Raw genomic sequence first — 19,092 nt, forward strand, 5'->3', positions numbered from 1 at the left:
TTTAAGCAAGTCAGGCCATGTCCCTTCGCTGTCCTAAGCTCTTCTTGTCTTCATATCTCATTCAGAATAACAGCCAAAGTTCTTTAAACTGCCATTTCTGTATTTGCCTGCCCTTCCTGATATCCGGTACTTTTTATCTGCTCTGTTCCCAGGTTCCCAGCCTGGATTCTTGACTCTTGCTGTCCAGACTCACCATCTCTGCATTGCTCACTTCCCAGGGTACTCAGAGCCCAGCTGCTTCTCCCCGGTGCCACATCTTCTATGACTTGTCCCTTTTCTTTTCTGGGATCATCCTCTTTCCTTGTGACTTTGTGCCTCATTCATCTTTCAGCAGTGGTGTTTTTGACCCCTATGATTTAGAAGGGGCTTCCAGCCCCTGTCCCATCTACCTACGCTTCCAACTTTGTCTTCCCTTCTGCTGCTGGTGTTACTGCTTTCCTTCTTGCTCTGGGACAATCCTGGTTTACCAAGGGAGGAAAATCTGTATTCTCAGGGACAAACAACCAAATTGTAGGGTGATTTTATATACTGGACCATCTGTCTCATCTTCCCACAGACCAGCAAGCCTGGATCTTCACATCTGTAAGTTTGGAAGTGGTAATACAATTCTTAGGAACCCCTTACCTTGTAAAGTATTTTGAGTTCCCAAGAGTCATAAATTACTGCCTTAATCATCCAGTCCCCCAGTATTATTTCTAGGTTTTTTAAAGATCAAAGGCCATGCACAGTGGCTCAAGCCTGTAATCCCAGCACTCTGGGAAGCCAAGGGTAGGTGGATCGCTTGAGTCTAGGAGTTTGAGACCAGCCTGGCCAACATGACGAAATGCTTTCTCTACTAAAAATATAAAAAATTAGCTGGGTGTGATGGCGTGCGCCTGTAGTCCCAGCTACTTGGGACGCAGTGCTGGGAGAGTCACTTGAGCCCAGGAGGTCAAGGCTTCAGTGAGCTGAAATCATGCCACTGCACCCCACCCTGGGCCGCCAGTGTGAGACCCTGCCTCATAAAAAATGATAAAATGAAAGCTAGATAAAAGATGTGACAGCTGATCCAATAAATAAAACCACGCTACGGTTTGGTTGTTTGCCCTGAGAATACAGATCTTGCTCCTCCAGTAAACCAGAGTTGTCCCAGAGTAAGAAGGAAGACAGCAAGACCAGCAGCAGAAGGAGAAGACAAGGCCAGTTAAACTAATTTAATTGTCCTGCCTGATCACCTGTGCATCCCTGTGCTTGTCTTTGTCATTTACTAAATCAGGTACTTAGCAGATATCTGGTCATTTACAAAGCCAGACGCAGAACTGAGAAGTTTAATTATGGTTGTATTTGACCCCTCTGCAGAGGCTCCTAAGCTTTGGCAGTCTGCCAGCAGGAATTCTTTAGTTAAGTATTTTTGTTAATATATACAAAGCAAGTTTGATTGAGTAGCTCTTAATACCTTTTAATACTGTCAAGTCTCAAAAAAGAATGAGTGCAGCCACTGGTTTTTTACCTGCAAAAGTATCCTCATTTTCATATCAGTTCTGTTCCCATCCATCCCAACAAGATTTACTGCTATTTTCTAATATATGATATACTAAACATTTGCTTTTTGTTAACCAATTTTTAAAGCTCCAATAAATGTTTCAGTGTAGCCTGGCTCCAGGGTGGCAGTGGGCTTTCCAGTTCAGCAAGACTGTAAAACAACAACAGAGTAATTCTGATGAACTAAGCAGCTTGTTAAATACTACGTACAATTTCTTTGGGAAATGAGTGCTTCTAGCTTTACCAAAACACTTTTTTTTTAATTATGTAAAGAGATTTAATCTTACATTGTCCTGTCTTTTCTTATGAACTCATAATATTCAGAACAACAACAAAGCACTGCAGAGGACGGTGGTGGTAAAGAAGTCATTACAGCAAGAGGAATCTGACATAGTTGACTCCGTCTTGCTTCTAACCTTCAAGTTATACTAGGTCGTTTTTGGGCATAGACTGAGTTGACTTTGGGAGAAATTTAGTTAATAGTTTAAAGAAAGGATGACAATAGCCCTTCCCAAAACTAAGCCACCTTTGTAAAACTAATGAAAGCCCACAGGGTTAGGATTATGAGAGGGACATAATTCTGCTAAAATGCAGACATAGTTTCTATAATCTTTTATTGCTAAGGTGTCATGTGGCCAGAGGTCACAAAATTTGTGACTCCCTAATTACTGCTGTAGAGAACATCACTATTAAAGAAATTAAGATTTGCTTTTCTGAGATATCTTTGAGATTGACCACACCTAGACTTGTGGTTCATGACTCAACTTATCCTATGGCCCCACCCAGAGAGAGACTAAGTACACAAGGACCATTTTCCACATGACTATCGTTTCATCCCCAGCCAATCAGCAGCACTCATTTCCTAGCCCCCTGCCCACCAAATTGTCCATAAAAACCCTAGCCTCTGAACCTTCAAGGAGATTGATTTAAGTAAAATGCTCACTGTGGCATGGCCAGCCTCACATCAAACAAACTCTCATCCTTTACTGCAAAAAAAAAGAAAAAGACATTCTATTAAGAAAAAGTCACTTCTTTGGGCTCTCTTTTCTCTATTAATACTGCTTAGATTAGTAAGGAGTATGAACCATAACAAAGAACAACTCTCCCGCTTTATTCCTCGCCTCACTCTTACCCACTAAACACATACAAACCAACATACATTTCTTTACTTGAAAAATTTCTACTTCTCTATCAAGAAACAGCTTTACTATTTTCTTCTTCTGGACATCAGTAATCCCCTCTCTCCTTCTTCTACTCAGCCACTTATTTTTCTATTCATATTATGCTGTCTAGATGTTATTGCTTATCATTCTTGTTGGTTATTTACAATATATTTCTTCTAGACTCTGAGATGCTCATGGGCAAAGACCAGTTTTTTTTTTTTAACATTAAGCACATTATATGCAGCATACAATAAATGATGAGTACATTGGTAAAATCAGAGTAAATGAGGTAGGTTCTGTCACCTAACAAAAAAAAATAATTTATTAAAGAGAAAATAGATATCTAGATATAGAAATGACACCAAAGCTTTGGGGTGAAGGGGAAATGCTATATTAGTTTTATAACCCCAAGATGTGAGTGTTTGTTTCGCTGAATGTACAGTATACTGGTCAAAATGTAAAATATCAATATTATAAGAAGATTCTAAGTCATAATAGCATTGATTTTCACTTAGGATACGTGGAAGGAACTGTGACCACAGGCCAACAGAGAATGTATGTGGTTCTCAATAAGTAAAGCCATATTTGGGACCAATAGACAGTCTCAACATCAAAAGGGAAGAAAACGGAAGTGGCAATGGAGAATTGAAGCAAGATCTCTTGGTAGAACAACCCTATTATTATTCTTGAGGAAGACAGGCAACTATAATCCAAGCAGGCAGGAGACGGGTTTAGAGGAGAGTCACAATGGTGACGTGGCCATTAAACATGCTGCACTTAGATGCTGACTTTCAACCATAGATGAGAAATTAAACCTGCTTTCTCAGAAGAACTAGAGCCTGTCTATGCATGGGAGTTGGCTACGGAAAACTCAAAGACAGTTGGCCCAGAGCAGGGGATCCATGGCACATTATAAGAGATATGAGCCCTGCGACATTCAAGAAGAGAGATCATAGAATGAACAGAACCACTTTTTCTAAAGGGTGTTCTCCAGACCAAGATCCAGTAAGGTGTTCTGTGAAGGAGGGTTTTCAGTCCAACATGCATAGCAAACACTGCCCAGCACTTCTTGGTACACAGTTGGTCTTCGTGCTTCTAAGTAACTTGTCTTTATCAAGGGAGAAAACAGGAAAAAGAACCATTATATTTCATATCATCATGACTGTTGATTGTCCAGCTAAATAAAAACTGTCTGTCTTGCTTGAGTTTTTTCTCTCATCGGACGCAAGTCATCCTGTGTTTTCTCAAAAGTGATAACTTTCTTGACTCCTCAGGAGATACCTGGCTCCTCGCTTCTGAAATGAAAAACACTTCCTTTCTGAACTCATTGACTCAGGCTATTGCAGTAACCTTAGAGTTATTAGTAGCTTGAACCTATCTTGCTTGTTATGTCAACAAAGTCCATTCAAGAATTTCCTAAAGTGAATTCCATGGGATGTTAATAGGAGTTTGAGTGAGAAAATAAAGGTCTCTGTAGCAAAATATTCTTGTTTAGCCATTGGGTGAAGTAGAAGTTTGCTCTGGAGGGTTTCTCAATGCCTTTAATGTGCACTGCCATTCTCCAAGTGCCATCCTCGTCTTCCTCCTCAACACTTTCCCTGATTTTTATTTGTTCCCACTAAGCAGCAACTAAATTAAATAATAAAAGAGACCTCTCTCAAATGTCATCTATTAGGCCAAATAACTCACTTACTCAGTTCATCAAAAATTCATTTAAGAACATCTACCAAGATGGAAACTCACCATCCATCAGCAAATTCCAACCCACCCTAGGGCCGAGCCCAGATCCTCCTGCTAAGGACAGAGAGGAAGGAAGTGGGAAATGGTTTTAATACAGTTACGCTATCAAGGAAGATGTATTCAGAGTCACCAGTCACCTTTTCCTGTTGGTAGGTCAACAGCATGATTTTCTCCTATAGGTGTTGCCATTTCTCTCTACCAAATATTAGAAGGCTGCCAAGGCTTAGCAACTTTTGAAACCAAAGTTCTTGCAAATCCAGATGTGCTTGGATCCCTGGCTTGCTTTCTTTCAGTCAGGCCAAAAATTCAAAATGTTTGGTTTTTTGGTCAGGAAAGACCAGAAGCACTTAATTCTCCTTAATTGCCTTAATTCTCCTTGTTTCCCCAATACTTTCCTTCCCCAAAGTATTTATGCCTTGCAGTTCTTGAGAAGAATTTGGACTAGATCATAGTTTTATTTTACTAACTTGTTCATAGGAAATTGCTCTTAGAATAAACTTAGAAATATAAACTTTTAGGATTTGATGTAATTTCAGAGTTTATCTTTTCAATCACTTCAAAATAAGAGAAGTGATGTCCATAGAAATTAGAAACTTGCCTAAGGATTCCTAGCTATAAACAATTTTGAAAATCACTAGACTGAGGCCTGGTGCAGTGGCTCATGCCGGTAATCCCAGGACTTTGGGAAGCCAAGGTGGGCAGATCACCTGAGGTGAGACGTTCAAGACTAGCCTGGCCAACATGGTGAAATCCTGTAGCTACTAAAAATACAAAAATTAGCCAGGTATGGTGGAATGCATTAAATCTCATGAGACTTATTCACTATCATGAGAACATCACTGGGAAAACCTGCCCCTATGATTCAATTACCTCCCACCAAGTCCCTCTCACAACACCTGGGAATTCAAAATGAAATGTGGGTAGGGGCACAGCCAAACCATACCATTACACCCCTGGCCCCTCACAGATCTCATGTCCTCACATTTCAAAACCAATCATGCCTTCCTGATAGTCCCCCAAAGTCTTAACTCATTTCAGCATTAACTCAAAAGTCCACAGACCAAAGTCCCTTCCACTTATGAGCCTGTAAAATCAAAAGCAAGTTAGTTATTTCCTAGATACAATGGGGGCACAGGCATTGGGTAAATACAGCCAATCCAAATTGGAGAAATTGGACAAAAAAAAGGGCTACAAGCCCCATGCAAGTTCAAAATCCACTGGGGCAGTCAAATCTGAAAGCTCCAAAATGATATCCTTTGACTCCATGTCTCACATCTCAGTCACACTGATGCAAGAGGTGGGCTCCCAAAGCCTTGGGCAGCTCTGCCTCTGTGGCTTTGCAGGGTATAGCCCCTCTCCTGACTACTTTCACAGGCTGATGTTGAGTGTCTGTGGCTTTTCCAGGTGCACCGTGCAAGCTGTCAGTGGATCTACCATTCTGGGATCTGGAGGACAGTGGCCTTCTTACAGCTCCACTAGGCAATGCCCCAGTAGGGACTCTTTGTTGGGGTTTTGATCCCTCATTTCCCTTCCACATTGCCCTAGCGAAAGTTCTCCATGAGCATCCTGACCCCATTCCCCTGCAGCAAACTTCTGCCTGGGCATCCAGGCATTTCCATACCTCTTCTGAAATCTAGAAAGAGGTTCCCGAACCTCAATTCTAGACTTCTGTGCACTCACAGGCTCAACATCACATGGAAGCTGCCGAGACTTGGTGCTTCCACCCTCTGAAGCAACAGCTCAAGCTGTACCTTGGCCCCTTTTAGTTGCAACTGGAGCAGCTGGGATGCAGGACACCAAGTTCCTAGACTGCACACAGCAGAGGGACACTGGACCTGGCCCACAAAAACATTTTTTCCTCCTAAGCCTCTGGGCCTATGATGGGAAGGGCTGCTGCAAAGGTCTCTGACATGTCCTGGAGATGTTTTCTCCATTGTTTTGGGGATTCACATTCAGCTTCTCATTGCTAATGAAAATATCTGCAGCTGGCTTCAATTTCTCCTGAGGAAATGGGATTTTCATTTCTATCACATTGTCAGGCTGCAAATTTTCTAAGCTTTTATGCTCTATTTCCCTTTGAAAACTCAATGCCTTTAACAGCACCCAAGTCACTTCTTGAATTCTTTGCTGCTTAGGAATTTATTTTGCCTGATACCCTAAATAATCTCTCTCAAGTTCAAATTTTCACAAATCTCTAGGCCAGGGGTAAAATGCTTCCAGTCTCTTTGCTAAAACAAAACAAGTCACCTTTGCTCCAGGTCCCAACAAGCTCCTCATCTCCATCTGAAACCACCTCAGCCTGGATTTCTTTGTCTATATTATCATCAGCATTTTAGTCAAAGCCATTCAACAAATCTCTAGGGAGCTCCAAACTTTCCCACATTTTTCTGTCTTCTTCTCAGCCATCCAAACTGATCCAACCTCTGCTTGTTACCGAGTTCCAAATTTGCTTCCACATTTTCAGGCATCTTTTCAGCAGCATCCCACTGTACTGGTACCAATTTACTGTCTTAGTTCATTTTCATGCTGCTAATAAAGACATGTCCAAGAATAGGAAATTTACAAAAGAAAGAGGTTTAATGCATTTACAGTTCCATGTGGCTGGGGAGGCCTCACAGTCATGGCAGGAGGCAAGGAGTAGCAAGTCACATCTTAAGTGGTTGGCAGCAGGCAAAGGGAGAGAGAGCTTGTGCAGGGAAACACCCCCTTATAAAACCATCAGATCTCATAATACTTATTCACTATCACAAGAACAGCATGGGAAAGAACTGTCCCCATGATTCAATTACCTCCCACCAGATGCCTTTTACAATACATGGGAATTCAAGATGAGATTTGGGTGGGGACACAGCCTAACCATATCAAATGGCTAAAGAAATAACAATATAGTCCTTACATGTGATAGACATTATGCATCCATTAATAAAAACATTTTCCAAGAGATCCATGTGGCTGGGGAAGGGTCAAGATATTTTTTATCAAACACCACTGGGTATAGTAATACAACTTTAGAGTAGTAATACTGCGAATAACAAAGATAGTCTCTATAGTTGATAATTACATGGCTAGAATACAATCCCAGGCTCCTGTAGCTCTACATGCTTATTAATGGAACACCACATGGCATTTGTAGTTAGGTGAGCTTATAGCTTAAACATATGTATTTAATAGTTACTGTAAACAAAATATTGAAACACATATGAGGCATTTATGCTTATTTCCTTAACTTCAGACTCTCATTCTACTGTAGGTGTCCAGCCATCCTCATATTTTTCCTTGTCTTTATGGAGTCTGAAGTTAAGGAAACACTGTAAAGGCACATAGCTGATTCTGATGAAGCCTAAAATACTGTTTCACCAAGGTCCTGGTAACCAGAGTAGAAATAACAGCTGGGCAGCAGCCCTATTAGAATGTAGTCTCTATGCTTCTATTCTTACTTGGGTGAGCTGCACTTTACATAAGACCATTGATGATCCTTCCAAAATTAGAACTCAAGAGTTGAAAAGAGGGATTAGCAAAATGGGGAGGGGAAGAAAAAAGCTATTAATCAGCCCTAAATATTACTCTTCCTTCTCTATTCTCTCAGCAGAGAGCCCAAGGACATCTGATTTTCTATGGAAAAGGAAAAACCTCCGAATAATACAGATGGTAATTTCATACATATCTCCACATTCTTACAGGCAGAACTCCAAGAATTACAAGATTGAAAACTTTAATACAGCATCTTCCTTTTATTCTCCCAAGAATGTCTCAAAAGTAGTTTATGTGGCATCTATTAACCATGGACAATTACAGCATCTGGAACGTAAGAGTTCAATGTGATTCTAGAGTAACCTAGACTTCATTGTCTTTCCCCTTCATCTAATTCTCACTCTAATTGGCCACTCGTGACATTTTCTTTGGCTGTTTATAAAATTATTTCTGTCCCCACTGAAGAGTAGACATTTGGCATTTTTGCTACAGGAAAGTGCACTATAATTTTTTTAATTTTTATTTTACTTTAAGTCCGGAATACATGTGCAGAATGGGCAGGTCTGTTACACAGATACATATACGTGTGCCATGATGGTTTACTGCACTTGTCAGCCCATCATCTATGTTTTGTCTTTTTTTTTTTAGTATTTTATAGTTTTCATTGTAGAGGTCTTTCACTTTTGTGTGTGTGTGTTTTACTTTAAGTTCCAGGATACATGTACAGAATGCGCAGGTTTGATATGTAGGTATACAGGTGCCATGGTGGTTTGCTGCACCTATCAACCCATTATCTAGGTTTTAAGCCCTGCATGCATTACGTATTTGTCCTAATGCTCTCTCTCCCTTTGCCAGCTACCCCTTGAGACAGGCCCTTGTGTGTGTTGTTCCCCTCCCTGTTGTCCATGTGTTCTCATTGTTCAACTCCCACTTGCACAATAAATATTTACAGTGGATAATTGTTATCTTTTCCAAGGATGGCTTGTTAGTTTTCAGTGAATGGAGACTTACAATCAATTGAGCTGAAATCTTTTTGCAACCTGAAAACCCACAGAGAATCTACTTTATTTATTTCCTTCCTCTTCATTTCTTCCTCTTCCTTTCTTTGCAGAACTTTTCCTTTGGCTAATGATCTTTAACAGAGAGATATTAACATTTAGACTTTGGCATTCCTGACTCTGTCCTGTCTCCAATGCTGCCTTAGGTGCCTCTGTCAGTGACTGATCCACTTAGAGAAGAAGGCCAGCCAAAGAAACATTTGGCTAATTGTAAAATCCTTAAGAGGGGAAAATAAAAAACTGAGTTTTGAGACCTAAAGTGAGTTTGATTTAGTATCATTTGTTTGTGACTCATTTTTTATTCTTAATTAGTCTCAATTTTACTGGTGTTCTTTATTCTGCTGTAAAGGGCAGCTGGTTCTTTTGCTATTTTAAAGATGTACTGACTTCCACAGCTTTTGCTTGAATCTATTGCCTATCAATTACATAGACCCCTCCCTGAAGAAAGCGTGACAAATTTAGCTTTTTACTTTGAAATCATTCTCTTTCATCATCAATGCCTAAATTATAGCTGATAACTGTACCCACTCAGAATTCGATCATAAAATCTAAATGTCTAAATTATTCCACATTTTTCATGACATGTTATTACTGTAACCATGTTCATCTTGTCAGCTTCTAGCCATGGTGTAAGGGAAAGTAATCCAAAAGAGTACCTGACATGTTAATCACTAATAAATCTGAAAAACACATGTTTGATCAAGGCCCTTTTCCCTTTGTGTAATTCTTTATTTTTTTTAACATCAGTGAGTTCTTCTGAAATGTAAGATTGTCTCTTTGAAAGCGCTAAATAAGCAGTATTTATTTCAAAACAGGCACTTGCCAATATTTTGTTATTTATAGTAAATCCTTGGTTGGCATTTGCATTGGTAATCTATCTTTGTTTGTTGCTGAAACCATTCAAAGTTCCTGTGTCATATATGGGCTCATTGAGTAGAAAATTCTGCATGCAGATAAGTATACTCTAGTTATAGAAAGCAGCTGTCAGAACACATTTATATTCCAACAGCAGAGTAGAAATTAATCTCATAGTGGCTTCAATTCAAATTGGTATAATATTCCAGTAAAAAAATTCCCTGCCCAGATGGAATCATTTTCTTTATCATAAATATTTTAAAACACTTGATTTGTATTAAAGTCATACAGGACTGAAACTAATTTTAGCTATTTTAAATATTTTAAATGAGTCCCAAACAGAAAAAGCATTTTAGTTATGTAGAATCCATTTTAAAAAATAGTTTCAAGTTTTACAGAAATATTTCCTAGTATGTAAATTATTTAATCAAAAAGAAAAACTCATTAAATGGTAATTTTGTCAGACTGGAAGGACCAAAGAAAAGCACACCTAGTAAGCATTAATTGTATTTCTATCATATGCTTTAATGACACTATAGTCATTATTTAATATTGAAAGAAATTCTAAAACTATCTATGATTCTTTTCTTCATTTAAGGGATGAATAGAATTGTATTGCAAATTGGTTTATTAGTTTGCCTTTAAAAAATTATTTTCTTTATAATGTTAAAATAAAAGTTTTGTAGTACAGTCTCATTACTGGTCACATACAGAAAATATCTCACTCCCTGCCTCCCCTTAATGATCTCAGTATGCTCGGATCATGACCTTAAGGAGGGCAAATATTGGCTTCATCAAGCCAATGAGTAGAAGCCAATTCCAGGGTTGAAGTTAATCAGTTAGGAATTGCCAGCTTGCAGGAGGTATGATTCAGTATCCCTGGACTTACATCAACCATCAAGACGCTGTGGAGAGAGAGAGGCTGTCTTCAGGATTGCCAAAATCTGAATCCCATGTGGTGTTACAGATTAATATCAGCCCTAAAATTGTATCTGGAAGTAAATTGGAAAGTAACCTGGTGTATTCAGTATAAGTATTACATAACCAGACAGGCAACTTAGAAATCAATGAGAATCTTTAGGTGTGAGCAGTTGTTTTGAACTATCTGGAGAAATAATCAATCCCATGCAAGAATCAGGGAAAATGCTTTTATTGCACTGATATACAAGTTTTTCCTTGTTCTAGCTCCTTCTCAGGTATTGATCCTTATACCTTGAAAGACAAAGAGGGCAGGGATTCAATTCTCCAAGCATATTAGACATTGCTGTGCAAACATTGTATTCTTAGGTACTATGATTTGTCTCATGAGAACAAAACAGTGGAATGGTTTGAGACAGATGAAAATGCTTATAAATCATCACAGTTTGAGACAGTTCTGGAACTTCACTGAGGTTGACTGGGCCATGCTGTCACCTTCTAGCTGAAGGTACACCTAGAAATCAGGAAGACCAAATCTTTTAGGAAGCACATGGTGTGCAGCAACTCAAGAAAAATTATTTGTGCAGAATAATGGGAGTCAAAAAGAGAAGTCTGATCCTGAAAAAAAAAAACCCACAAATATATTTACAAAGCTTGAAGAAAAATGGAAAATTAACACCAGGATTATGGTTATTTTAGGGTCAAAATAAAGCTGTATTTTCTTTATTACTATTGAAACTAATTCAAATAATGAGTAGTTCCATTCAAGACTTAAACTGATTTTGTTCCTGAACTGACTAGTTGTTTATTTGATTGATTGATTGATTGATTGATTGATTGATTGAAACTGAGTCTAGCTTTGTTGCCTAGGCTGGAGTACAGTGGTGCAATGTCTGCTTACTGCAACTGCCACTTCTTGGATTCAAGTGATTCTTCCGCCTCTGCCTCCGAAATAGCTGGGATTACAGGAGTACACCACCACTCCTGGCTAATTTTTGTATTTTTGGTAGAGATGGGGTTTCACCATGTTGGCCAGGCTGGCCTCAAACTCCTGACCTCCATCAATCCACCCACCTCAGCCTCCTAAAGTGCTGGGATTACAAGTGTGAGCCACTGGCACAAACTGGTCGTTTATTTTGAAATCGAATGTAGTTTTGGAGCCATCTAGACGTAGCTTAAGTCATAATGCAGTCGATATGTCCAGCAGAAAAGAGAAAAATGAAAAGATTTCTTATTCCGTTTTATTCCAATCTGTTGTTTATCAGGAGAAATCACATGAGACTATTCTCTTGTGGACAGATGGTTATTTATTCTAATGTAAAAGTTCTTTAGAAAAGGTAGAGGATTCCACAACCCATCCAGTAGATCCTTTCTTCAAATTCACAAGGAATTTGAAGCACATTTTCTAACTCTGTCTGCTCAGAATAACTAACTAGTCAATCTCTTGTGCATAATAACCTTTATTTGTTGGCTAGAAGATTACTTCTCTATTTCATTTTTCACTTGCAACACTCCCAGGGCCAGTTAATGGTGACATCAAGAAAATTGTAAAGTTCATCAATTTTCGTTCTCAAACTTCAGAAAATTCACATACCAAGAATCACCAATAACTCTTAACCTTATGTACATTCTGTATTTAAAAGAAGCTTCATTGTGGAGGATCCAAGATGGCCGAATAGGAACAACTCTGGAGTGTAGTTCCCAGAAAGAACAATGTAGAGGGTGAGTGTTCACTGCATTTCCAAACAAGTTTTCACTGCCCACAGACCAGGAGATTCCCCAGCCAAAAACCTCCATGAGTTTCTAGCACAGATGCTTCAGCCGGTGTTGTGGGTTGGCACACAGAAACTCACACAAATCCAGGCAGCAATTTCAACTGGCACCTGGAACACCTGGGAGACAGAGCTGCCTATTCAACTGAAAGGGAGGGGGCTGAGACAGGGAGCCAGGTGATCTGGCTCAGCGGGTACCACTCCCACAAAACAAGCAATCTGAAATGCTCTAGATTGAGAGTTTTGCAGCAAGTGTAGCTGGACCTGGGATGGTTCAGCTCAGCGGGGTGAAGGGCATCTGCCATTACTGAGGCAGTTCTAACTGTCTCAAGGAAGTTCACACAGCAGCTGGGCAGAGCCCACAGCAGCTCAACAATGCCTCTGCTGGCAAACTGACTAGACTATCTCTGTGTAGGGCAGGACATCTATGAAAAAAAGCAGCAGCACATCAGGAAATTATAAGTAAAGCCCAACTTTCCTAGGACAGAGCACCTGGGAAAAGAGATGGTTATGAGTTCTGCTGCAGCAGACTTAAACATACCTGCCCAGCAGCTCTGCACAGAACAACGGAGCTCCCAGCACAGTACTTGAGCTCCTATAAGGGACAGATTGTCTCTTCAAGCAGCTCCCCCACTCCTGTATACCCAAAAAGACACCTTATAAAGGAGAGCTCAGGCTGACATCCAGCAGGTACCCTTCTGGGATAAAGATAACAGAAGAAGAAACTGGCAGCAACCCTTACTGTTCTTGAGCTGCCACAGGTTATCCCTAGGGTCTGGAGTGGACCTCCCGCAGTCCTAAAGCAGAGGGGTCTGACTGTTGGAAGGAAAACTAAGAAACAGAAAGAAATACCTTCAACATCAACAACAAGGACATCCACTCAGAGACCCCATCCGAAAGTCACCAACTACAAAGACCACAGGTAGATAAAGCCACTAAGATGGGAAGAAACCAGCACAAAAAGGATGAAAACACCAAAAACAGAGCACTTATCCTCCTCCAAGAGATCACAACTCCTCACCAGCTAGGGAACAAAGCTGAATGGAGAATGAATCTGATGAATTGACAGAAACAGGCTTCAGAAGGTGGGTAATAACAACAAGCTTCTCAGAGCTGAAAGAACACATGCTAACCCAATGCAAAGCAATTAAGAACCTTGAAAAAAGGTTAGATGAAATGCTAAGTAGAATAAACAACTTAGAGAAGAATATAAATGACTTGATGGAGCTGAACAACACAACACAAGAACTTCGCAAAGCATACACAACTTTCAATAGCCGAATCTACCAAGCAGAAGAAAGGATATCAGAGATTGAAGATCAACTCAATGAAATAAAACAAGAAGGCAAGATTAGAGATAAAAGAGTGAAAAGAAATGAACAAAGCCTCCAGGAAATATGGGATTATGTGAAAAAACCTAACCTACATTTGATAGGTGTGGCTGAGTGTGAGGGAGAGAATGAATCCAAACTAGAAAACACTCTTCAGGACATTATCCAGGAGAACTTTCCCAAACTAGCAAGGTAGGCCACTATTCAAGTCCAGGAAATACAGAGAATACCACAAAGATATTCCTCAAGAGGAGAAACCCCAAGGCACATAATCGTCAGATTCACCAGGGTTGAAATGAAGGAAAAAATGTGAAGGCGACCAGAGAGAAAGGTCGAGTTACCCACCAAGGGAAGCCCATCAGACTCACAGCGGATCTCTCAGCAGAAACCCTGCAAGCCAGAAGAGAATGGGGACCAATATTCAACATCCTTAAAGAAAAGAACTTTCAACCTAGAATTGCATATCCAGCCAAACTGAGCTTCATAAACGAAGGAGAAATAAAATCCTTTATGGACAAGCAATGGCTGAGAGATTTCATCATCACCAGGCCAGACTTACAAGAGCTCCTGAAAGAAGCACTAAACAAGGAAAGGAACAAACAGTACCAGCCACTCCAAAAATGTACCAAATGGTAAAGACCATTAACACAATGTAGAAAATGCATCAACTAATGGACAAATCATCCAGCTAGCATTAAAATGGCAGGATCAAATTCACATGTAACAATACTAACCCTAAATGTAAATGTGCTAAATGTCCCAATCAAAAGACACAGACTGGCAAATTAGATAAAAAGTCAAGACAAATCAGTGTCCTGTATTCAGGAAACCCACCTCATGTGCAAGGACACACATAGGCTAAAAATAAAGGGATGGAGGAAGACTTATCAAGCAAAAGGAGAGCAAAAAACAAGCTGGAGTTGCAATCCTAGTCTCTGATAAAACAGACTTTAAACCAACAAAGATCAAAAGAGACAAAGAAGGGCATTACATAATGGTAAAAGGATCAATGCAACAAGAAGAGCTAACAATCCTAAATATATACGCACCCAATACAGGAGCACCCAGATACATAAAGCAAGTTCTTAACAACCTACAAAGAGACTTAGACTCCCACACAATAATGATGGGAGACTTTAACACTCCACTCTCAATATTAGACAGATCAACGAGACAGAAAATTAACAAGAATATCCCGGATTTGAACTCAGATCTGGACCAAGCAGACCTAATAGAGATATACAGAAATCTCCACCCCAAAAGCCACAGAATATACATTCTTCTCAGCACCGCATTGCACCTACTCCAAAATTGATCACATAACTGAAAGTAAATCACTCCTCAGCAAATGCAAAAGAACGGAAATCATAACAAACAGTCTTTCAGACCACAGGGCAATCAAATTAGAACTCAGGATTCAGAAACTAACTCACAACTGCACAACTTTATGGAAACTGAACAACTGGCTCTTGAATGTTGACTGGATAAACAATGAAATGAAGGCAGAAATAAAGATGTTCTTTGAAACCAATGAGACTAAAGACACAACATACCAGAATCTCTGGGACATATTTAAAGAACTGTCTAGAGAGAAATTTATAGCAATAAATACTCACATGAGATGCAAGGAAAGATCTAAAATTGACACCCTATTGTCAAAATTGAAAGAGTTAAAAGAGGAAGATCAAAAACCTCAAAAGCCAGCAGAAGACAAGAAATACCTAAGATCAGAGCAGAACTGAAGGAGATAGAGACACAAAACCCCCTTGAAAAAAATCAGTAAATTCAGGAGCTCTTTTTTTGAAAAGATCAACCAAATAGGCCACTAGCTAGATTAATAAAAAAGAAAAGAGAGAAGAATCAAATAGATGCAATCAAAAATGATAAAGGTGATATCACCACTGATTCCACAGAAACACAAACTACCATCAGAGATTACTATAAACAACTCTATGCATATAAAACAGTAAACATGGAAGAAATGGATAAATTCCTGGACACTTGCACCCTCCCAAGCCAAAACCAGGAAGTAGTCGAAACCCTGAACAGACCAATAACAAGGGCTGAAGTTGAGGCAGTAATTAATAGCCTACCAACCAAAAAAAGTTCAGGTCCAGAAGGGTTCATAGTCAAATTCTACCAGACGTACAAAGAGAAGTTGGAATAGTTGGAATAGTTGTTTGAAACTATTCCAATAGTTCTGAAACTATTCCAAACAATACAAAAAGAGTGAATGCTTCCCAAATAATTTTATGAGACCAACATCATCCTGATACCAAAACCCGGCAGATACTCAACAGAAAAAGAAAACTTCAGGCCAATATCCATGATGAACACAGATGCAAAAATCTTCAATAAAATACTGGCAAACTGATTGCAACAGCACATCAAAAAGCTTATCCACCACGATCAAGTAGTCTTCATCCTGGGATACAAGGCTGCTTCAACACATGCAAGTCTATTCACCTAATACACCACACAAAGAAAAAAACCACATGATTATCTCAATAGATGCAGAGAAGGCCTTTGGCAAAATTCAACAGCCATTTATGCTAAAAACTCTCAATAAACTAGGTATTGAAGGAACATTTCTCAAAATAATAAAAGCTATTTATGACAAACCTACAGACAATATCATACTGAATGGGCAAAAACTGGAAGCATTCCCTTTGAAATCCGGCACTAGGCAATGATGCCCTCTCTCGCCACTCCTATTTAATGTAGTATTGGAATTTCAAAGGCAGAACAATCAGGCAAGAAAAAAAAAAAAGGGTATTCAATTAGGAAAGGAGAAAGTCAAATTTTCTCTATTTGCAGACAACATGATTGTATGTTTAGAAGACCCAATCATCTTAGCCCAAAATCTCCTTACACTGATAAACAGCTTCAGCAAAGTCTCAGGATGCAAAATCAATCTGCAGAAATCACGATCATTTTCTAGACACAAATAACAGACTAACAGAGAGCCAAATCATGAGAAAACTGCCATTCACAATTGCTGCAAGAGAATAAAATAACTAGGAATACAACTAACAAAGGATGTAAAGGACCTCTTCAAGGAGAACTACAAACCACTGCTCAAGGAAATAAGTGAGGACACAAACATATGGAGAAACATTCCATGCTCATGGTTAGGAAGAATCAATATCGTGAAACTCGCCATACTGCCCAAAGTAATTTAGATTCAATGCTCTCCCCACCATGATACCAACTACCTTCTTCACAGAACTGGAAAAAACCACCTTAAACTTTATACAGAACCAAAAGAGAGCCCGCATAGCCAAGTCAATCCTAAGCAAAAAGAACAAAGCCAGAGGCATCATGCTACCTGACTTCAAACTATACTACAAGGCTACAGTAATGAAAACAGCATGGTACTGGTACCAAAACAGAGATATAGACCAACGGAACATAACAGAGGCCTCAGAGGCAACGCCACACATCTACAACTATCTGATCTTTGGCAAACCTGACAAAAACAGCAATGGGGAAAGGATTCCCTGTTTAATAAATAGTGTTGGGAAAACTGGTTAGCCATGTGCCAAAAGCAGAAACTGGACCCCTTCCTGATACCTTATACTACAATTAACTCCAAATAGATTAAAGACTTAAACATAAGACCTAACACCATTAAAACCCTAGAAGAAAGCCTATGCAAAACCAGTCAGGAAATAGGCATAAGGCAAGGACTTCATGACTAAAACACCAAAAGCATTGGCAACAAAAGCCAAAATAGACAAATGGGACCTAATTAAACTCCAGAGCTGCACAGCAAAAGAAACAATCATTAGAGTGAACCAGCAACCAACAGAATGGGAAAAAATTTTTTGCAGTCTGCCCATTGGACAAATGGCTCATATCCAGAATCAACAAAGAACTAAAACAGATTTATAAGAAACAAACAAACCAACCCATCCAAAAGTGGGTGAAAGATATTAACAGACACTTTTCAAAAGAAGACATACATGAGGCCAACAAACATATGAAAAAATGCTCATCATCACTGGTCATTAGAGAAATGCAAATCAAAACCACATTGAGATACCATCTCACCCCACTTAGAATGGCGATCATTAAAAAATCTGGAGACAACAGATGCTGGAGAGGATGTGGAGAAATAGGAACACTTTTACAATATTGGTGGGAGTGTAAATTAGTTCAACCATTGTGGAAGACAGTGTGGTGATTCCTCATGGACCTAGAAATAGAAATTCCATTTGACCCAGCAATCCCATTAGTGGGTATATACCCAAAGGATTACAAATTGTTCTATTATAAAGACACATGCACACACAGGTTAATTGCAGCACTGTTTACAATAGCAAAGACCTGGAACCAACCCAAATGCCCATCCATGATAGATTGGACAAAGAAAATGTGGAACATATACACCATGGTATGCTATGCAGCCATCAAAAATGATAAGTTTGTGTCCTTTGTAGGGACATGGATGAGTCTGGAAAACATCATTCTCAGCAAACTGACACAAGAACAAAAAATCAAACACCGTATGTTCTCATTCATAGGCAGGTGTTCAACAATGAGAACATATGGACACAGGGAGGGGAGCATCACTCACTGGGGTCTGTTGTGGGGGCCAGGGGAGACACAGTGGGGGGATGGGGAGGTTGGGGAGGGATAACATGGGGAGAAATGGCAGATATACGTGACATGGGGAGGGAGGCAGCAAACCACATTGCCATGTACGTACCTATGCAACAATCCTGTATGATCTGCACATGTATACCTCAGAACCTAAAGTACAATTTTAAAAAAAAAGAAAAAAAAATAAATTTCATTGTTTCAAAATGAAAGCCAATTGAGTAGCCTGGAGATGTGGAATCTGTGCTTACATTTAACTTCTTTTTTTATTTTTTGAGACAGTCTCACTCTGTTGCCTAGGCTTGATTGCAGTGGCACGATCTTGGCTCCCTGTAATCTCCGACTCCCAGCTTCAAGCGATTGTCGTGCCTCAGCCTCCCCAGGAGCTATGATTACAGGTGTGTGCCACCATGTCTGGCTAATTTTTGTATTTTTAGTAGAGACACGGTTTCACCATGCTGGCCAGGCTGGTCTCAAACTTCTGACCTCAAATGATCAGTGTGCCTCAGCCTCCCAAAGTGCTGAGATTACAGGCATGAGCCACCGCGTCTGGTCATTACGTTTGACTTCTAAAGCTCAGATTAATAGCTGGATATTGCCCACTGGTTACTTCCAATTTAATACACAGTGCTGCCCCTAGGTGGGGCAGATGCTTTGGTGT

This window comes from Sapajus apella, unplaced genomic scaffold (assembly GCF_009761245.1).
Source record: "Sapajus apella isolate SASKATOON/1434 unplaced genomic scaffold, GSC_monkey_1.0 scaffold11, whole genome shotgun sequence".
Lineage (NCBI taxonomy): Eukaryota > Metazoa > Chordata > Mammalia > Primates > Cebidae > Sapajus > Sapajus apella.